Consider the following 22,997-nt stretch of genomic DNA (forward strand, 5'->3'; position numbering starts at 1 on the left):
TTTATTGCTGGAAAGCACATTATTTGGCAGCTATGTGGAATGTCTAGGCATTTTACTTTGATGAAACAGATGTTCAGAACACTACAGGAGCAGTATTTTCTTTTATTTATTTTGTGCTTAGTATATGTGACTTAGCGGAGTCATGACAGGTTGTAATTTCACAGTGCAGGTGAAATAAAATGTCTGTGCAATAGCTCCATCATTCACAACTCCTCCAATAATGCATTTCTATTTTTCCCTTCATGCCTCTGATTTGTGTCTGTTTTGTAGTTTAAAAGTAACATGTTTTGGATGATCAGGTATGAAATCAACAGTCCCAAAAATGGGGTCTAGAGAACACAGGCAAAGCTAAGTAAGTTACAAGCATTGGTTTATACTGAATGCAGAGAAAAACAAAACAATCCACTCTCTGGTTTCTTCATTAAATCTGCTGCGAGAGCAAAACTCCCTTTCCTTAAAATTTTTTAACTTTCACAAATGATCTGCTGGATATCCTGTGGACACAAGTATTGCTTTGACATATCACCATCAAGACAGCTTTTATGGCTCCATATCTTCAGAATCATGTACACATACTTGTGTCAACACAAACTTCTGCATAAAGACTGAGCAGGGAAGGAGCATCGCTCTGTGGGAAAGTCCATGCATCGCTTGCCGGATACCCCAGGGTCACAGCCTGATACTTCCAGTTAAAAGGATCTTGTGTAGAAGACCTGGGGGTGATGTCGGCCCGAGGCCATGGACAGCCTCTGCCACTTGGAGGACTCAGCTAAACTGCTCAGTGGTCTGCCTAGCAAGCATGCCTGGGATCTGAAACATGGCTGCCCAATGCCCAAATTAAATAGCAAAACCCATGGCTGTCCCCTTCAGAATAATAACAACTTTTTCCCTATCGTATCACTCCATTCTGTCACAAATATTAACCACCTCTCTAGCTGAACCTCACTCACTCTCCCTCAATATAATTTTAAACAGTGCTTCCAAGAAAATCCTCAAGACTGGGGCAGTATGACACCACTCTAAAAAAAGACCCAAATATCCATGCTCTTTGATTAGGATGGTGCCATGTGAACTCTCTCACCTTAGCTGACATCTCCTTTTGCATACAAGGCCTGTACTAGAAAATGGCATTAGAAATGGGCGAGGGGGAGGGTTGAGAGAGACATAAACATCTCGCCTTGTGCCACGGTTTTAACATGTGTGCAGATCTCACCACGGAGTGTTACTTTTCTGGAAAGATGGACAAGGCTTTTATCCTTTGGATGTTTGTTGACATATCCCAAAGGAACAGGGAAAGATCCCGACTTCACTACAGACTACAGCTCAAGTGCCATTCTTTTTTTTAAAAAAAACATTTTATACATAACTTGTTCTGAAAAATATCCTAACTCTGATCTTGCCTTTACATATTCTTATAACTTCAAGATTTATATACAGTATCAGTGAACACGCAGCAATAGTATACAGCTCAGTTACAGAGCTGATCACCCTCATACCAAAACATCCCTCTGAAAGGACGTGAGCATCTCTGGAGGGCATCCCTGCACTGGCAGAGGAAATAAATGGGTACCACGCCTCATCCTTGTAATGAGTTCAGAATAGCTTCTTTATATTTAATAGATATTCTCTTCAGAAAAGAACTTAGTTTACTGAGGAAGTGGACATCAATATGAAATGGAGCACTCCAGGCCCCTAAGTACTAGCAGTTCTAGCTGAGAGCATAGCGATAAATCTGGCGTCGTTATCACAGCAGAGAGCCAACAATATATGTCTTCCGGAAATTTGTATCTGAAATTGCAGGGCAGGAATTAGCTAAAAAATAAAGAAGCGGGGGGCGGGGGCGGGAGAGAGAGAGAGAGAGAAATCACAGTTAAGTGGGTTTAGAGAGGGAGATCACTAAAGCAAAAATTGATATGCAAGGAGGGTGTAATCACAATTTCAATGGGATTAAATATCTATCCTGCAAGAATGGTGTAATCTGTTTAAAAAGGTATGTAGTGAATTAAATTATTGCTGTTTGATATTCTTCTCTGTGTATTTTCCAAGTACTTAAAAATGAAGATTTATGTCATTCAGGACAGAAGGCAACAGTCTCCATGGTTTATTGGCATAGAATTTTTATCACAGAGATTAGAAACTTCAACAAAACAAAACAATTATAAACGAGCATGCTTCTAGATGGAAAACAGTTAACCTATATACCCTTGAATTAGCTAGGTTCTTTAGTCTTGTTATTTCACCAAAATGGCAATAAAACTTAACATCCTATGTAGGATTTTTATTATGGTGTTCTTGGTTATTTTCAAAATGAAGTATCTCTCACACTTTTTACAATAAGCAAAAATTCAGAGCCGCTTCCTTTCTCCTGTAAGTATCATAGAATCATAGAGTTGGAAGAGACCACAAGGGCCATCGAGTCCAACCCCCTGCCAAGCAGGAAACACCATCAGAGCACCATCAGAGCATCAGAGTAAGGCAAGGGAGACGCCACATTCCCTGCTGGGGAGCCTTCCAAGGACCACCTGGCAGTGGGAAGTTGGGGGGGGCAGAGGGGGAAGAGGAGCAGCACATGTACAGCAGGGATACACTGCAGCAATCTGTTGCAGCGCCCCACTTGCTCTACTCAATTGCTCAGTAAGAGGCTCCCATCTCCCAGTGTTTCGGCCAAAGGCAATGGGATCCCAGCCAAGTGCTAAGCACTCATTTAAAATTTTATAAAATTAATTTTAATTGTATTAATATTTAATACTTTACATCTATTAGGCCACTTGCACATAGGTTCTGGTTCAAGGTACTCTCAGGTCCTCTTACCACAAAATGTTGGGTGGTGGGTCTGCATGGTTTATTGCTGTTTGCTACATACAGGGAGACATATATGAGAGGGCTCCTTTCCTGCTCCTATATTTATATATAGGGATTTTTAAAAAATATAATAAATGAATAAATTTTACTCTCCACAAACAACATTTACATAGAAAACTAAAAATGCTTGTATCAGTATTTGATTATTTGCCTATATGCTTTCATAAATGCATTAACGAACATTAAAACCAAGAATAGAAAAACTTGCTTGTTGGCACTGATAGGACTTACTTCACAAAATGGTCACAATAGTACAAAAAAAATAATAATCTACTCCAATACTTGCTGTTCTCAATTCTCTTTATACACAATTTGTTAAGAAACTCCATCGAACCATTTCTTCTTGATAATTTCCTCTATTCTTTAGTCTTGCTGTTAATTTGATTTTTTAAAAAGCTGTTACCTACCCTAACTGCCCCATTAGGGTAGGTAAGAGGGTAGGGTAGGGGAGGGAGAGAATAAGGCCAACAGGAGAGAAAGCAGTTCTCCCACTTCTCTTCAAAAGGTGCTGGCTAATCAAAATGATCAATGGACTTAAGCAGAGAACTGGGAAGGAAACAAAGAGAAATTCAAGTTGTGTGGTCCTTATTAATCTGGCCCTGAGGGGATTAAAGACAATGGTGGGCACCATTTGGAGACCTCAAGATTACATCAAAATCCTTTTTGTATAGTGCTTTATTGATGCACAAATGAGCTCTTGTACATTCATGAAATGCTGTGAAAAATAGAACAAAGTTTTGATACAGTCACATCAAGGTTGTTTTGTGATGCTTCATTAATTTGAACAAGTGCACATGCATATCAGTTAAACACACACCACAATTATGTGAGAGAATCTTTATGTATTCATATATATCATAGTCCCATCCATGTTGCCTTTTTGTAATGTACCATCAGTGCATAAATGGAGGGTAGTAAGAGACAATGAGGAATTGAAAGATCTGTCAAACCACACATATTCTGTACATGATTCAGACTTTTTTCTTAAAAATTAAAATAAAGAATAAAATAAAGAATTCTAAGTTCTACTGCTGTCCAAATGAAGATAATTATGAGTTCAACGGGCCAAACGAGATGTAACACTGAATGTGTATTTTACATTTAACATGAATGTTTTAAAATTTTAAATAGCAGCTGATGGAATTGGCTAGTCAGAAATTAATCCCATTAAATTCAGTGGAACTTACTGCTAGCTGATTGTTGCCTTAGTGCAGCCTTTGGTCCCTGGAGGTTGTTAGACTAAAATTCCAACACTCCTTGACCATTGGGTCATGCTGCCTGGGGCTGATGGGAGCTGTAGCACTGGGGAACCCAAGGCTGGGAAAGGCTGCATCGGTGAATGAACACTGTGTGAGAAATCAATTGGTCTGGGGGAAACGGTGAATGCAATCAAAACATTTTTCATCAATGCTCTCCGTCTAAATATTAATCAGGTTCCATCCATAGATGAACATGCTGCATGTGAACAGATTTCCTCCACAAAAGTGCTCTACTCTTTATGCCATTTCACTGATTTATTGTCAGACACTTCTCAATCATCTTCCTGAATATTATACATTTCTAATGCAGGATAAGTAAATACATTGTAACTAGGGGGCATCAGAATGAAAATGATGGAAGATGTGGCACACAGGGCAGCAGCTAAAGAAGGTGCAAAAAGGGCTTTCTTGTATGTGTTTCTTGTGGCTGATTAGCTGCTCTCCCTGTGCAAAAGGTCAGAGGGGGCAGGGTTTCTGTTGAGGCAGGTGATTAGCTGTGGGAGGAGCTTATCAGAGCTTGCAGGGCAGCAGCTGAAGCCTAGTGGCGCACGCAGTTTGATCCATCTTTTAGATTTAGGGGAGCTAGTCTCAAACGTTTGTTGGGGGAGACCTAGGTTTTTTGGGAGGATTTATTTGTCCTGTCTTCATGCTTTTTATGATGGAGGACCGCTGTAGTCACCCCCAATGACACGTTCTCAAGATGGAGGGTGAGGGAACAGCTGCAGTCGCCTGCGGTTCCTGCGCAATGTTTGCCATCTTGCCAAAGGTTGCAGGCAGCTTTACCTGCAGCAATTGCATGTTGCTTGCCCTCTTAGAAGACAAAGTCCAGCAACTGGAGGAACGTGTAGCTATGCTCCAAAGAATTAGAGAGCTGGAGCTCTTCTTGGAAGCAACAGAGCACACCATCTCCACCAAGAAGAAGACAGGGGACTCCCCTGAGAAGGAGGCTAGTTCACCAACACAGGAGCCAGATTTATGGAGAAATGTGACTCAAAGAAGTAGGAGGCCCAGGGTTTGCTCTGATTGTTTAGAAATACACAATCGCTTTAAGGTCCTCTCCCCTAGCATGGAAGACGAAGAGCAGACTCCATTTGAGGATCTCTCCCTCATTACAGTCGATCAGGTATATGAAGACAAGCAGCAAAGTCAGTCCTCAGGGAATGTGCAGGCGAGCTTGGAATGGACAGCTCATGGAAGAACCCCGACCAGACCTAAGAGGAGGCGTGTAGTGGTGATAGGGGATTCCCTACTGAGGGGAACAGAAGCAGTGATCTGTGGGCCTGACAAGATGTCTCGGGAAGTGTGCTGTCTCCCCGGGGCTAAGATCCAAGATGTAACTGAACGACTGCAAGGAATCATAAAACCCACTGACAAATACCCCTTCCTCTTGGTTCATGTGGGAACCAATGACACTGCAAGCAATAGCCTCCAGAAGATCAAAAGAGATTATGAGGCTCTGGGCAGGAAATTGAAGCAATTAAATGCACAAATTGTCATCTCATCTGTCCTCCCAGTTGAACGACATGGCCCAGGGAGAGAGGGAAGAATAGTGGAAGTGAACAACTGGCTTCACAAATGGTGTAAACAGAAACGGTTTGGATTCTTAGATCACGGACTGCAGTTTCTTGAAGATGGACTTCTGGCAAGCGATGGGCTACACCTCACAATGGTTGGGAGGAATGTTTTTGCAAAAGATCTCAGAAACCTCATCAGGAGGGCTTTAAACTGACTAATGTGGGGGAGGGAGACAGTGCTCCTGAAGGTAGGAGTCTATCAATTGATGAAGATGATCATCTAAATGTCATAGACGAAATGGAGCAAACAGCACGCAGACCTAGTGGTGGGAGGAAAAAATCCTTAAATAAGAGACACGGGGGAATGATTAATGGACTTCAATGTCTGTACACTAATGCGCAAAGCATGGGAAATAAACAAGATGAGCTTGAGCTCTTGGTACAGCAAACTAAATATGACATAATAGGCATCACTGAAACCTGGTGGGATAAGTCCCACGATTGGAATGTAATAATGGAGGGATACAATCTATTTCAGAGAAACAGACCAGTCAAGAAAGGAGGAGGAGTGGCGTTATATGTCAGGGATGTGTATACCTGCGAAGAGATCCAAGATTTAGAACCTCAAAGCCAAAGTGAGAGCATTTGGGTCAAAATTAAGGGAGAGAAGAATAACAGGGACCTCATTGTGGGAGTTTACTATAGATCCCCAAGCCAAACGGAGGACATAGATGATGCCTTCCTGGAACAGATGGCCAAGCATGCAAAAGGAAGGAAGATAGTAGTAATGGGGGACTTCGATTATCCGGATATTTGTTGGATGTCAAACTCAGCCAAGAGCATAAGGTCAAACAGATTCCTCACTGGCCTTGCAGACAACTTCATTGTCCAGAAAGTGGGAGAAGCAACAAGAGGAACAGCCATTTTAGATCTGGTCCTAACCAATGTTGATGACCTGGTTAGTGGGGTAGAAGTGGAAGGATCGTTAGGCGTGAGTGATCATGCTCTTCTGAAGTTTACTATACAGCGGAAAGGAGCAGCCAAGCATACTAGGACTCAATTTCTTGACTTTAAGAAAGCCGACTTCATAAAACTTAGGGAAGTGCTGGGTGAGATCCCATGGACAGTAATACTAAAAGGAAAGGGAGTTCATGATGGATGGGAGTTTGTTAAGAGGGAGATAGTAAAAGCACAACTTCAGGCAATACCAATGAGACAGAAACATGGAAGGTGCCTAAAGAAGCCAGGGTGGCTATCTAAAGAACTTTTAACTGAGTTAAGATTTAAAAAGGATGTGTACAAAAAATGGAAAAGGGGGGAAACCACCAAAGAGGAATTCAAACAAATAGCCAGCACATGTAGACACAAAGTCAGAAAAGCTAAAGCACAGAATGAACTCAGGCTTGCTAGAGAGGTTAAAAGCAACAAAAAAGGCTCTTATGGGTATGTTCGTAGCAAAAGGAAGAACAAAGAAACAGTGGGGTCACTCAGAGGAGAAGATGGTGAAATGCAAACAGGGGACACAGAAAGGACTGAACTCCTCAATGCCTTCTTTGCCTCAGTCTTCTCCGATAAAGAAAACAATGCCCGACCTGAAGAATTTGGAGCAAATGATTCAGCAGAGGAAACACAGCCCAGAATAACTAAGGAGATAGTACAAGAATACTTGGCTAGTCTAGATGTATTCAAGTCTCCAGGGCCAGATGAACTGCATCCAAGGGTATTAAAAGAACTGGCATATGTGATCTCAGAACCACGTGCAGTCATCTTTGAGAATTCCTGGAGAACAGGCGAAGTCCCAGCAGACTGGAGGAGGGCAAATGTTGTCCCTATTTTCAAAAAGGGGAAAAGAGAGGACCAAAATAATTACCGCCCAGTCAGTCTGACATCAATACCAGGGGAGATTCTGGAGCAGATCATTAAGCAAACAGTCTGTGAGCACCTAAAAAGGAATGCTGTGCTCACCAATAGTCAGCATGGATTTCTGAAAAATAAGTCATGTCAGACTAACCTGATCTCGTTTTTTGACAGAATTACAACCCTGGTAGATGAAGGGAACGCAGTGGATGTAGCCTACCTTGATTTCAGCAAGGCATTTGACAAGGTGCCCCATGATATTCTTGTAAAGAAGCTGGTAAAATGCGGTCTGGACTATGCTTCCACTCAGTGGATTTGCAACTGGCTGACTGACTGAACCCAAAGGGTGCTCATCAATGGTTCCTCTTCATCCTGGAGAAGAGTGACTAGTGGGGTGCCACAGGGTTCTGTCTTGGGCCCGGTCTTATTCAACATCTTTATCAACGACTTGGATGATGGACTCAAGGGCATCCTGATCAAATTTGCAGATGACACCAAACTGGGAGGGGTGGCTAACACCCCAGAGGACAGGATCACACTTCAAAACGACCTTGACAGATTAGAGAACTGGGCCAAAACAAACAAGATGAATTTTAACAGGGAGAAATGTAAAGTATTGCACTTGGGCAAAAAAAAATGAGAGGCACAATACAAGATGGGTGACACCTGGCTTGAGAGCAGTACATGTGAAAAGGATCTAGGAATCTTGGTTGACCACAAACTTGACATGAGCCAACAGTGTGACGCGGCAGCTAAGAAAGCCAATACAATTCTGGGCTGCATCAATAGGAGTATAGCATCTAGATCAAGGGAAGTAATAGTGCCACTGTATTCTGCTCTGGTCAGACCTCACCTGGAGTACTGTGTCCAGTTCTGGGCACCACAGTTCAAGAAGGATACTGACAAACTGGAACGTGTCCAGAGGGAGGGCAACCAAAATGGTCAAAGGCCTGGAAACGATGCCTTATGAGGAACGGCTAAGGGAGCTGGGCATGTTTAGCCTGGTGAAGAGAAGGTTAAGGGGTGATATGATAGCAATTTTCAAATATATAAAAGGATATCACATAGAGGATGGAGAAAGGTTGTTTCCACCTAAGAAGATTCCACCTAAACATTAGGAAGAACTTCCTGACAGTAAGAGCTGTTTGACAGTGGAATTTGCTGCCAAGGAGTGTGGTGGAGTCTCCTTCTTTGGAGGTCTTTAAGCAGAGGCTTAACAACCATTTGTCAGGAGTGCTCTGATGGTGTTTCCTGCTTGGCAGGGGGTTGGACTCGATGGCCCTTGTGGTCTCTTCCAACTCTATGATTCTATGATTCTATGATTCCAGATTGCTGCCAGCAGGGAAGGAGAGACTGGCCGAGGTTCTATGCTCAGCTAAGATACTAGCATCTGTGTTGGTGGAACAGTCTAGAGCACCAGAACTGCGGCTCCATTTGCAGAGATAGGGGTGATGATGACATGCAAAGGTTGAGTGTAGAATATATCCAAATTAGCACAGTTTGGAACTGCCACATAAAATGGGTCAAAGTCACATCAAACTCAAGGTTCGGTCTGCCATCTTGATTCAAAATGGCATCTGGTGTTGAAACACAGATGAAGACTGGCCCCTCCACCTCAGGAACCCTTGTGGCAAATTGGGCAACAATAACTTGTGTCGACCACGGCAAACTATGGCAAGTTCTTAAAGAAATGGGAGTTCCTGATCACCTCATCTGTCTCCTGAGAAATCTCTATGTGGGACAAGAAGCTACAGTTAGAACTGGATATGGAACAACTGATTGGTTCAAAATTGGGAAAGGAGTACGACAAGGCTGTATTTTGTCTCCCTGCTTATTTAACTTATATGCAGAATTCATCATGCGAAAGGCTGGGCTGGATGAATCCCAAGCCGGAATTAAGATTGCCGGAAAAAATATCAACAAACTCAGATATGCAGATGACACAACCTTGATGGCAGAAAGTGAGGAGGAATTAAAGAACCTTTTAATGAGGGTGAAAGAGGAGAGCGCAAAATATGGTCTGAAGCTCAACATAAAAAAAACGAAGATCATGGCCACTGGTCCCATCACCTCCTGGCAAACAGAAGGGGAAGAAATGGAGGCTGTGAGAGATTTTACTTTCTTGGGCTCCATGATCACTGCAGATGGTGACAGCAGCCACGAAATTAAAAGACGCCTGCTTCTTGGGAGAAGGGCAATGACAGGCCTAGACAGCATCTTGAGAAGTAGAGACATCACCTTGCCAACAAAGGTCCGTATAGTAAAACCTATGGTTTTCCCAGTAGTGATGTATGGAAGTGAGAGCTGGACCATAAAGAAAGCTGATCGCTGAAGAATTGATGCTTTTGAATTATGGTGCTGGAGGAGACTCTTGAGAGTCCCATGGACTGCAAGAAGATCAAACCTCTCCATACTGAAGGAAATCAACCCTGAGTGAAGCTGAGGCTCCAGTACTTTGGCCACCTCATGAGAAGAGAAGACTCCCTGGAGAAGACCCTGATGTTGGGAAAGATGGAGGGCACAAGAAGGGGGAAAGAAGGGGGCGACAGAGGACGAGATGGTTGGGTAGTGTTTTCGAGGTTACCAGCATGAGTTTGACCAAACTGCGTGAGGCAGTGTAGGACAGAGGTGCCTGGCGTTCTCTGGTCCATGGGGTCATGAAGAGTCGGACACAACTAAACGACTAAACAACAACAACAACAACAACTTGAGCATATCGACAAACCACTTTCTAAAATATAGGTGGGAGGAGGGAGATAAACTGCTTAGAAGTTTTGATATTTGATGTTTTATTGTGTTTTTAATATCCTGTTGGAAGCTGCCCAAAGTGGGTGGGGTATAAGTAATAAATTATTATTATTATTATTTACAGTTAAGCAGTATAGAAATTCTGTATAAATAAATAAATGCAGCATGCCCATTTTTGAGTGGGGAGAGCAGCTCACTTTCAGGCCCCTCTTTTTTACAAAGTTAATATGCAGTTAAATCTGTAAGTTTGTTTAGGAATAACAGGTGTCTTGGATGTGGTGAATGTACTGGTATAAAATAAAGGAAAGGACAACCCACCAGAGTGATGAAAAGAAAAGAAAAATCTTTTGTGATCCATTTACCTCATAAAGCTCCATCTCACTCTACACACACTCACTGCCTCATTTGGAGAAATGTCAAGGGAAAATAAATTGCAGTAATTGCAAGTATAATATAACAAATATAGCACAAAAAGAAGCAAAATGTATAATCAATTATTGCATATTAAGAGGCTTGTTTATGTTTTTTACAATATTTCGGGGGCAATCCTATGGCAAGATTTGCCATAAGTAAGATTGTGATTAATTAGCAGTAGGTTGAAATATTTGCTTGGAGTTATGGCTCCAGCATATTCTAACCATTTATATGATTATTCTGTTTTTGTTGTATTAGTAGTTAAAGATATCTGCTTTGCTGAATTTATTTATAAACTGTTCAACTCGATCAAATTGTATCTTCAGACATGGGATGTTTCTATGTATTATGAGGTTGTTTTTCTGGGGGGAGGGGGAGTTATGCTGTATGCCAAGACCCTTCTAATTCTTGGATCCAGAAAGCATTAAAATTCCTGGAAGAGTTAGCCTAGCTTCCTGCTGAGTTAATGACCTGAGTATGGAATGTTAAGGTAACAAAGGAAGTGGCTCTGTGACAGACAGCAAATGGGTGCCCCCCCCAACTCACACCCTCAACTTGCCGGTAGTTAGATAAAAACAAAGTCCGCAGTTGAGCATTGAGTTGTGTGAGCTGCAAGGCTGCAGGCTGGACAGTTGGGAGACACAGCTATGCCTGATTTGCGTTGGAATCCAAGGTTGTCACTATGGGAGAGGCCAGATCCTCTTGGGGTGTTAATGTTGTGAACCTCTATGACAAAACTGAATTACTAAGTGTTTTGCAAAATAATCCAGGATAGCTAGGAAGATGGGCTAAAACTGCATAGCTCTACAAAGATTCACAGCTTTTAAAGTGCATACAAAGGTATTCTTGTCATGGAAGGATGTTGTAATTTCACAAACCCATTGTATTGAAGGGCATAATTATCCAGTGGTTACATCTGCCCAATATCATACATACATACACACATACATACATACATACATACATAGTACCCAGAGTTCTACATCCAGGCTCAAAATATGAACTTTCACCTACAACACAAGGATGAGTGTTATGGTTCTAAGTCATTCCCTGTCTTAGAGCTGAAGATCCAAGTCAGAAAACCCCCTCACTCATTTACTGACTTTACTGACTTCCCTTTTTTTCTATGTTCTGGTAACCTCTAGGTTAGATTACTGCAATGCATTTATACTGTACATGGGGCTGAAGACAGCCTGGAAACTTCAGCTGGTGCAGAACTCGGCAGCCAGGTTACTCAACAGGACAAGGCAGTTTGAGCATATAATGCCAATTCTGTCCCGACTGCACGGGCTGCCAATTAGTTTCCAGGTCCAATTCAAAGTACTGGTTTTGACCTAAGCCTTAAACAACTCAGGACTTCAAGGACCACCTCTCGCCATTTGAACTGACCTCAACCCTGCAGTCCTCACCTGAGGCCCTTCTTCATACTCCACGAGAGGTCTCCAGGGTGGTGACATGAGATGGGGGCTTTTCTGCTGTGGCCTCCCGTTTGTGGAATACTCTTCCCAGCGAGCTTTGTCTGGCACCTTTAGGCACCAGGTGAAAATGTTTCTTTTCAACTAGGCCTTGGGCTAATCAATGGCCTTTAAAATGCATACACTCCAACATGAGTCCCCAAACTGGGATGTGCATCTTCCTGCCCATGCTCCTGCACAAGTCATGTGACCCACATGAGATTATGGAACCCAAAAGACTGAGTTTTGTGGCTCTGCGCAAGGTCACAGCAAAGCTCATTTTCAGGGGGAGATTTTGGTGTGAAATCATGTGAGATTATGGCACTCAAATAGCTGCTGTGGGGTATGAAAATGTATCAGAGGGGGATATTGTTTTAATTGTTGTTGTTGTTATGTTATATATTTGGTGCTTTTATTCCATTTTTATGTTTTAAATGGCCCTGTGATCTTCAGATGATGAGTAGTATACAAATTTAATAAATAATAAAACAAAATAATTACAACACAAGCCTTAGATTGAAGGAGTGGGAAGTTGAGCTGCTTCCTTGGAGGGTTTTTCCCAGCAGTTCAAAGGACTGTGAGAGCTCTGCTTTTTTAATACTTTGTGCTTTGCAAGCTTTTCTAGCAAATAAACTCTGTTAATGTAATAAACTTGGAGTTTATTATATTGCCTACCTGAATCTAAAAAGACGCCCTCGGCAAGACCGCCCTCTATAGTAATACCATGATGCCAAATGCTTTTTTGTGTCTCACAAGACCTCCAAAATGTGTCCTTCTGAATTAAATAAACATTTGTCCCACATACTTCCATGCCTGACCTGCACCTACTTTTAAATCTCCCCTCCCAGGTTGATTGGTCAAGCTGTATCAAAGGGAGGGGGGAATTAGGCTACAAATATTTGGTGCATGAGGTCTAGGAGTCACATTTCCACAACTGTTTTTATTCCGTTCCCAGTGAGTAAATACTCTGATTCTTAGAGAGCATTCCATTCTTAAAACAGCACAATCCCATATTAATGAATAGGGTCCTCCTTAGCTCTGCCTCATGCTCTTAATGTTTATAATGCATGTCATGTAAATTTTCCTCTTGGGTAAAATAGCAATAAATCTTTAATAAACCAACAAAACAACATTTCAGGCTGAGTGACAAACACTTTGCTGTAAAAGTATTACTGATAGATTATATTAAAAAATAAACACACACACAGGAAGATATTTAAAAGGTTTGCCTCTTTTATCAGAGATGCTCCTTATATTTGAATTTCCCTGGAATTAAACCCCAATGAATCTTTAATGAAGCATGAATGAATATACAAATCGCCCGAGAATTATTGACACATCAATATCCATAGAATGGGGTCTTATTGCTGTTCTTCCTTGATAGACTCTATATGCCCAGCCTTAATAATGCATGGGCATTTTTAATTCATACTTCTTGTTGCAGGCCTGTGCTTACTCCTGTGGCAACGCTATTAAAGCAGATGTTATGAATATACACATAAACATAATTTTCAGGAGATCCTATATACTCAGTGTTGCTGGCACTAAAAAGTTTCCCTAATTTAAAAGAACAATGCCAAATTAGGACACCAAAATGTGAGAGGCACCATGCAGCCTGTCTGTAGAGAACTCAGTGCAACTTACTCCTGAGTAAGAGTGCATCAGCTCTCAGACTTTCTTGTACAATAACAAGTAAAGCTTCAATTCTGTGAACACTTACCGGGGGGAAAGGCTCAGCCAAGAATGGCAGGATTTAATGCACCAGGTAGCAGGAGGCATGATTTTGCTAGAATTAGAGAGAAGCAAAAGCTTATGGATTTCATAAAGGCTTCCCCGCCACAAATAAAAAACTGCCCTTGGGCTGCCAGTTGTCCTGCATGTGGTGTCCTCTTTGCAGTTTCACCAAGCTCAGATGCTCAGGGGGAGGGGCTCTGGAGAGAGCATTCTCCGTGGCAGCCTCTGGCAACATCCGCCAATGGCATGTGGCCCCTGGAAAGGAATGTGGCCCTTGGGGAGAAAGGTTCCCCACCACTTTGCAAGTGTAACTGCTGCCCTAGACTGTACTTGTGCTTGACTGGGAAGGATTCTCACTGGATGACCAGACAATTTCTTCTACTACACAAGTCTGCTGTTTTCCTTTGAAACCCTGTTCCTAATCTAATTTGGAGAGGAGAGTTATCTGCTTAAAGGCAACAAGAACTCTCTTCCCTTTGCTTCTGCCTTCCCCTAACATTGTGCCACTTACTATTTGGTTTTCTAGCAGACTAAAGTAATAAGAGCTTTAGCAGCAACACTTGCCTGTTGTTTTGTCTGGCATCCAAGCAATGCCACTTACAAAAGAAATGTAGAAGCAAATGTCACATGCTCCAGTGGTCTCTATTTACTAGGGACAGTTTCTATTTCTTGGGGCCCGACTCTGATAACAAATTGTCCCTGTTTTGCCTTCATGGGATGACTTTTAAAAACTGTGTTTAACGGCACTCATCATAACCACAGTTGCTGTTCTTCACAGGCTAGATTCATTTCTGGATCTCTAGATATTGGAGAAAGATACCAAAATTTCCCAAAGTAGGGGTTCTGTGGTTGGCTTTTGAAAAACAGGGTGTCTGCAGTACTTAGTAAATTGGGATCCTCTGATTTAAAAGATCCCAGGTTCAATATGTTCAGGTAATGCTGGAGAATTCTGCACTGAAACTGTGGAGACTGAGACTTGCTGCCAGTGATTTGACTTCCTGTGTAGCTAACCTAACTTCGTCAACTATAGAACACTGTATGATGCATTATCATTCACATGTGTGCTTCTGTGATTGCAAACTAGACAGGGCAATTTTTTAAAAAATGCATCTCTCTTCAATATCTAGAGATCTTTACTGCTCAAGGACTCAGACTACAAAAACAATTGCTTGGCTACTTGGTTGGCTTAGAGATCATGACTGTTTCCAAATAATCTGTAGAGCTTTGATACTGGATCTTTAGCACCTTCACAGACCTACAATTATCAGGCAGCATTAAGAATTAAAGAGATTTGAAAATAGTTTAAATTTGTCATGTAGAAAGGCTCAAGTTGCTGCTACATCTTTTACTCATGAGAAGTGGTGCTAGAATTCAGGTCTATTAATAAAACTGAGAGGCAAACACTACTGTATGTAGTCTTGTCTTTTCATTGTTGTTTTAAAACGCTTTGGTATTGTAAGATGCCTTGAGCTGAAGGAAGGCACAACAATGTTATATTAAATTCAACTGATAATCCGGCCCAAGCCTGGTTGACCTGACAGTCCTTTTGTACTATGACTTCCAATAGCGAAGTAGATGAGAACATTTGGGCAGGTGCACATATTCAAAGTCTCACAGCATCATAACTTGAGAACTTGCACCTGCAAAAATTCCCACTTCATCACCTCACCTCAAACTACAGGGTGAAAGGTGTGAGTCCCTGGGGCATATCATGTGGTCTGTATTCATGAAGTGTAATGTGTTTGGTTTCAGAATGGTCAAGAAACGTGGTCTTTTGGGAAGCATATCTAAAGCTTTGATTTAACTTGAAATGTGCAGCATATTTCATCTGAAGCTGAGAATATTCAGCTCTAGTTCTTTGCTGCATTTTTCACACACACACACACACACACACACGCATGAATGATCATTTGTAGCTGTGGTCTCTGCAGAAGCAGTGAGACAGCATGTGACAGATTTTGCCCCCTAACGAGAGCATGAGAGAGGGACCTCCTAACAAGAACTCAGCCTGTGTTTATTTGCAAATTTATTCAGAGAAAGATGGCTGTTCCAGGTGGAATAACTTTATAGAGAGTAGAAGCTCTACCTCTTTTATTATTCTGGTTGCAGCTGTAGTGTCTGCTTTCCACTTTATTACTATTAGGGGCACAGGTGATTCCATTGAATTTGCTTTGTAGGTGCTGTCTCTGCCTGATAAAGTGTTTCAGCTTCCAGTTGAAAAAGATTTGGTTTAATCAGTTCCAAGAATTGCACGGCTACTCCTGCATATCTTTTCCAACATTGGGCAAAGTAATTTTAAATGCTTAGCTGTAACCTTAAAAAAAAAGGAGGAGGGCAAGAGGTGAGATATTTAGTGTAAATTTAAAACTGAGAGACTGTTTTGCAGGGATGAATACATGTAATAACAAATTGGGGTGCTTGTGTACCTTCAATCAGGTACAAGGGATTTCCAGAAGCTTTACATGCATTTATTATAATTAAGCTCTGCAACAATCTCAGGACATAGACTCATGGGCTGGATTGGTTGCTGGATTAAAGTTGACTCAGAGACGGAACCATAAAAGGAGTCTCTTTAAGAATAGCATAATTCTTTATAGAGTTTGAGAACGAGACAGAGACATTATAGAAATCTAAATGGCAGAAGTCCGATTTTGCAGACTCTGTGTGAGTCTACAATCATACATATCAGATATATTGATGCACCGAAAATCTTTCCCCTCACTTACTGGTTTGGTCAAACTCAAGTTTATTACACCTGCACAGGTCAAACTATGGTTTCATCAAACCATGTGTGAAAGGTGAGGCTTGAGGTGGAGTGTGACAGGCATGAATGATCAAACCATGAGCCAATGTTTGAACCAGGTAAGAAATGAGATGCAGTAAGAAATGAGTAGGTGGATTAGCTGATGGGTGAGAAATTAAAACAGATTCACTGAAATATATGATGAGCTAACATCTAGCATAATTAAACCCGTGTGATTATCAGGCTTCAGACCTTCAGTCCATTAATGAAATGATAGTGTTTCTAACACTGGGCACCAAATGTATAATAAACGGTGTGCAAAAAAGAATCCAAATACTGAGCTAAGGATTCCAGCATGGAACCAGAACGCAAAACAATAGGTCTTCATGGGGGAGGAAATATTTTTCTTCCTTGATGCCCCTTCTTATTTCTTTGTGAGCTGTATTCTCTGTGAATACAGGATCTGCTAGAGAAGTCTGAGCTGAGTTGAGAACTCTGATTGACCTGGATAAACTTGCAGTCTGCTTGGTTTCCCTTTCCTATAAACAGAAGAAATCTCTCATTGATTTTGCTTTGCATGTTCAACAGGCAGTTTCACAGTTTTTCTGCTGATTTCGGTACATATTGTGTGGGATCCCTTTTAATCATTTAATCACCTCCTTAGTTAAGTTTTAATCTGTTTGTAAAGGCTACGATTCTGAAGTCCTAATTTCTGAGAGGCGATTCTTACTTTTAACTTCTGCTACCACCAGCCCATCAGAACGTCACGTGCTGCTTAAGATGTTCTGCGCAGTGCCAGCTGACGCCTCCAGGGACAGACTCGACGCCTTTTGTGCTGGTCCATGTCATATCAAAGCCATCCAATTTGTTTCAATGTGCAGGAAAGAATGTAGCTCTGAAAACCCACTTGCAGCTACTGTGCACTTTTGGATGCTGCAAAAGGGGAAGCTACTGCCAAGAACAACAGAATGTGCAACATGGCTGTGCTATCTATCAGTACCTTCTTCTCAGCTGGAGATGGGCTTGTTGAACAGATGTGGAGGGATTGCAGCAGAGAAAACATAAAGAACCTGGATGAACACAAAAGGAAAGCTTTCTACACTGAAGAGTTATTTCGTAAGAGGATGGGTTGGGAGGTTGCTGCTGCTACTGCTCATCAAGTCCCCAGTCACACAACCTCAAGGATAATGTCTGCTAATGATTTTCCAAATCAAACATTTGGCATCTGATGTGAAGTAGCTCCAAAACATCACTGCAGAAGCCCCTGCTCTATCATGCCAGCACCTTGTGCGAAGGAAAATGTTAGTCTCATCTTTATGTCTTCTGCTGTTGGCACACACAATTTGTAAAGATTTGCATCTGCATTTCAGATATCCTATGTAGGTCCACCATCCAAGTTTTGTCAAGTAACATCCCCCACACAACGTTTTCATGTACTTTCAAGGTGCAACCATACTCTCTACAATGTGGTGCATATTTTTGCTGGTATGACTGTGTAAAAGGAAGAATTCCTCCCAATCTTCTCAAGGTGCTTCTGCATTCTGACAAGGACATATGCAACATTTCATGTTTGTATTTTGATTAAACAGTAAGTGAGGTCCTGATTGTGATATTAACAGTATAAAGATCAGGGTCACTAGCTGGTGCTGGGCAAAGAAATTGGTATCTAGACTGCCAGTTATCTTCCCCTGGTGTCAGAGTGAAGCCTAACTAGACCATCTGCAAGGTACAGAAAACTTTATAAAAGGAAACAGGGAGACACAAATTTGTACCTGAAAAAACTCTTAGGATTCCTGCTTCTTCTCAGATTGCCATCACTGTAATGCTTTATTCCAGGGCTGAGGAAGCATAGAAGAAAAGAGGAGATGTTAGCAAGTTTATGAAAAGGATCAGAAAAGCACAATCAAAATGACCAAGGTGTTGCTGGAAAGGTGGAACAAATTCCACTTGTCGGAAATTGTATTGTGGACTAGGTGCAGCTTTAGTATAACCCATTAGATCTCTTATGTTATATTAAAATTTGAAGAAGAGGCATTGCACAAGCCACTTTCATATAGTGCATCTTGATTTCAGTAAGGCTTTTGGCAAGTCCCTCATTACAGTATATTATTTCAGGGAAGCTGGTAAAATTGGGGTTGAATGAGGGGACTGTTAGGTGGACTTCTAGCTGGTTGACTGAGTGAACCCCAAGAGTTATTGTTAATGGTTCTTCGTCATCCTGGGGGAAATGACATGTGGGGTGCCACAGGGTTTTGCCCTGGGTCTATTGAAGTTCAGCATCTTTTTTAAAAAAATAATTTTTATTAAGTTTCATATTACCAAATTAAACACATCAAATCAATTAGTCCAAATTATAACATAACATAACATAACATAACATGTTATGTAGTCCAATTATTTTCCAAATTATAAATTTTTGTGAGGTGTACCCATGCTTTTCAATCAGCAGGAGTCCAATCCTCAACTGTTTTCTGCTACTTTCATATTAAGAATGATATTTCCAGACCCCTCTTCTCAATGCTTGTCATTCCTCATTTTCCTTTCCTTTCCCTCCGAATTACTCCGCAAGTGGGTTGAAAAAAAAACAGTCTTGCTTGTATTTCTGTGTGGACTTTGTACTGCTCTCTCGTAAATCCCAATAGTCCGAACAGTTCCGCTCGAGCAAGCCATCGCCATCTTGTCTTCTGATGAAATACAGTCCAAAAACTCGCTCTTTAGCTTTCCCGACCTGTTGCATCGTAAATTAGTCTTTTTCCAGGAGGGCAATCTCGTCGAAAATAATAGCTAATGCTATTCTAGGCTGCATCAATAGAAGTATAGTGTCCAGATCAAGGGAAGTACTGTAATAGTACAGCTGTATTCTGCCTTGGTCAGACCACACGTGGAGTAGTGTGTCCAGTTTTCTGAAGCAATGGCTTCAAGTTACAAGAAAGATTCCAACCAAAAATCAGGAAAATACTTTCTGTTGGTAAGAGCTGTTTGACAGTGGAACGGACTAACTCAGAAGGTGGCAGACTTTCCTTCTTTGGAGGTTTTAAGCAGAGGTGGCCATCTGTCATGGATGCCTTAGATGAGACTCCTGCACTGGAGTGGTTGGACTAAATGGCCCTCAGGGTCCTTTCCAAACTCCGTGATTTTGGCTGGACGGAAAAGAGCTTCCACTTAGTTATCTCCTTCCTCTGGCTTTTACATGTGGCTCCCTAATCATATCCAGTGCTTCACTTTCCTGCTACTCATAAGCAAGCTGTCCGTCAGGAGGAAATCTATCGCTGAGTAAAGTAAACCAGCCAATGGTAGTGGCAGCAGATTGGCTCCCACAGCCAGCATTGAGGCTGCTCCCCTCCTGAACCAGCTTAGCCTTCCAACTCCTCCTGGATTCTTTCTGACATAGACCTCTTTTCTGGATCTGGAGGCCTTAGCATGATAAGTGTGCTCCCTGAACCCTTACTGGCAGACAATAGGGAATAGATAGATGATGATAGATGATAGATAGATAGATAGATAGATAGATAGATAGATAGAGATAGATAGATAGATAGATAGATAGATAGATAGATAGATAGATAGATAGATAGATAGATAGATGATAGATAGATAGATGATAGATAGATAGAGATAGATAGACAGACAGACAGACAGACAGACAGACAGATAGATAGATGATAGAGATAGATAGATAGATAGATAGATAGATAGATAGATAGATAGATAGATAGATAGATAGATGATAGATAGATAGATAGATAGATAGATAGATAGATAGATAGATGAATGATGATAGATAGATAGATAGATATAGATAGAGATTAGATAGATAGATAGATAGATAGATAGATAGATAGATGCCATGCCTTTAAAATACAACACATTCCTACAGTACTACAGCCAAGGCCACCAAGCACTGGGGTGGAGGGGAAAGATTTGCCATTTATGCTGCAGTCTCATACTAATTACTTTTGAAATAGTTCTGGAGTAATTCTATTGACTTAAATGAAACTTCAGAAGAGTAAGTGTCTTTGGAGTCTGTGGACTGAAGGCTGTAGCCTTTGGTAATGAAGGAAATTTCTGACCCCAAGATGTAGCAATTCTAACTGGGGGCAAGATTTTGATTAAAAGTAGCTTCATTTCCAGCTAGGCTGGTAATAACTAAGTTACTCGTGATGAACATGACATATTTTTGTATCCTCAGGTAGAAGCAGGTAGCAGATGTATGACTTCCCTGCACATCCCTTGCAACCAAGCCCATTATGTATAAATTGGAATTTGATTTAAGCATCTAATTTAGAAATGTAAGACTTTAAACCAAGACTTTAGCTTGAATTTCCAAGCAGTGATTAATAAATCTGTCCACTAAATCAGTCTTCTTTAACAAATAAACTGGGATTCATAAAATAGACCTTAATACCCAGAGTATGTAAAGTCCTGATTTATAAATCACAGAAATGACTGAAAATCAAGTCATATTGGTAATAAATCAGCAACACTACTTTAAAAAGTGTCATGCTGCTGAAACAAGGTATGAGACAAATGTGCCTGGCATTACAGATGTATATTTAATTTAGGTATTTTAAAAGAAGCAATTATCAAGCTACCCTGAAGCGCTATTTGAAAAGTGGCACCTTATAGAGATTAGGGAGAAGGAAGAGATCTTGATTGGTATTCCTCTGTACGCACCTGGCTATTTGTAACTGTCTTGGCACTCGGTTCACTGTGCAGGTTGTCTCTCATAACGGTGGTTGGCTGTCAGTTTCCTTCCCCTTTCCCCTCTTGTTATGTGTGGTGCTGTTTTTGCAAGTCATGAAAGAATATCCTTCCCACACCTTGTGAGATAAGGTGGATCATGCTTTCCAAGGTGGGATTTTGGTGATGATAGATAGCATCTCTACAGCATTTTCAAGCATTGGGAGCCAAAGTCATCCAAGAGGAGCCATGTTTATATTGTGGAAGGAATTGTTGTCAGATGTTGAGAATGAGAAGGGCATTATCCAAATTAGGGTTAGGGCTGCAGTGTGTAATCAAAATGGAATAAAAAGGAACCTCCAACTAATATAGCAGCTGATTTTAATCTTTATCAACATTGAGGTGGATCCAAAGGTTGTGTGAGTTCTTTCCTATCCTCTCTTCCCCACCCCTGACTCCTCTGTAGTCCTGGAAAAGCCATTCTGGAGGAACAGGAGACTCTCTTGAACAGCATGGACTGCAGGGTGAAAAGCAGGATAGCCCAAAATCATATAGAAGTGCCTTATGTGAATGTGCACGTCCCATTCATCTTTTAAAAATAATTATATATTCTGTGGATCATATACATAGAAGGAAATGCCTCTTCTAAATGATACCTTCTAGGAATTGTGAATGCATTATTTAAAAATAAGGGAGGTCTTCCTGCCCTTATGCATATTGATGCAAATTTAATCAATAGGTTAACTAAGACTCTTATAATAAACCAATTAAGGTTGCTGTTTTTAAGGGCTGCAGTCATAATATTGATGTCACTTTGTTCCACCTATGTCCCTAGCGTAATATATTACCGTCCCAGTCTCCCTACTCTACGTGGTGATATGTCCTTATTGCACGTTGACTTTCCTCGGCTGTAATCCCCATGGAAGAAGAAGGGGGAGAGTAGGGCGGGCAGGCAGATGCAGCATTGGGGCCAGCCCCAGTTGGACGCACTTCTCTGACTCTCACAGAGCCAACTTACAGTAACTGCCGTATGTGACGGAGCATCTGGCTGCTCCTGCTCCAGTGGGGCTGCCTAGGGTGGGCTGGTTTGGTATTTTGGTGTATCTGTTGCGTTTGACTAACACTGTTAGCCACCTGGAGGACTCTATTAAAAAGTGGGGTATAAATCCCTCTATACATTTAAAGCAGCATCACACCACTTTAAGCTGTTACATTGTCCCCCAAATCCTGGGAACGGTAGTTTGCTATGGATGCTGATACCTCACTCCACCCCCTAGATCTATGATTCCCAGAGTTCCCTGCAAAGGGAAATTGATTGTTAGACCACTCTGAGGACTGTAGTTTGGGGGGGGGGTCTCCTAACAATTCTCTCACAATCCACAGATTTGTGTGTTATATATGGGCTGCCTCTGAAGATGGTTTGGAAACTTCAGCAGGTGCACAATTCAGCAGCCAGGTTGCTCAAAGGGGCAAGATGCTTTGACAAAGCCTGGCCTGACTGTACTGGCTGCCATTTAGCTCCTAGGCCCAATTCAAAGTGCTGGTTTTGGCCTATAAAGCCTTAAAATTGCTCAGGACTGCAGTACTTCAAGGACTGCCTCTCCCCATACGAACCGACTCAGATCCTGAGTTCATCATCTGAGCAAGAGGTCCAGAAAGTGGCAAGTGCGGAAGGATGGGCTTGCCTTGGAGTACACTTGCCTTGGAGGGCTGAGTTGGGGTGGGGCAGCCA

At 41.6% G+C, this 22,997-nt stretch overlaps 1 long non-coding RNA gene across 1 annotated transcript; it reads right to left on the reverse strand.

The window, feature by feature from the left end:
• Positions 1–100: 100 nt before the first annotated feature.
• LOC309367791 lies at positions 101–21,542 on the reverse strand. The gene is made up of 3 exons (XR_014167364.1): positions 21,260–21,542; positions 18,358–18,423; positions 101–1,812 (listed from the first exon to the last, which is right to left on the reverse strand). It is a non-coding gene; the product is annotated as an uncharacterized lncRNA (long non-coding RNA).
• Between the last annotated feature and the right edge of the window lie 1,455 nt (positions 21,543–22,997).

Source organism: Podarcis melisellensis, assembly GCF_964234715.1.
Source record: "Podarcis melisellensis genome assembly, chromosome: 4".
NCBI classification, from domain to species: Eukaryota; Metazoa; Chordata; class Lepidosauria; order Squamata; family Lacertidae; genus Podarcis; species Podarcis melisellensis.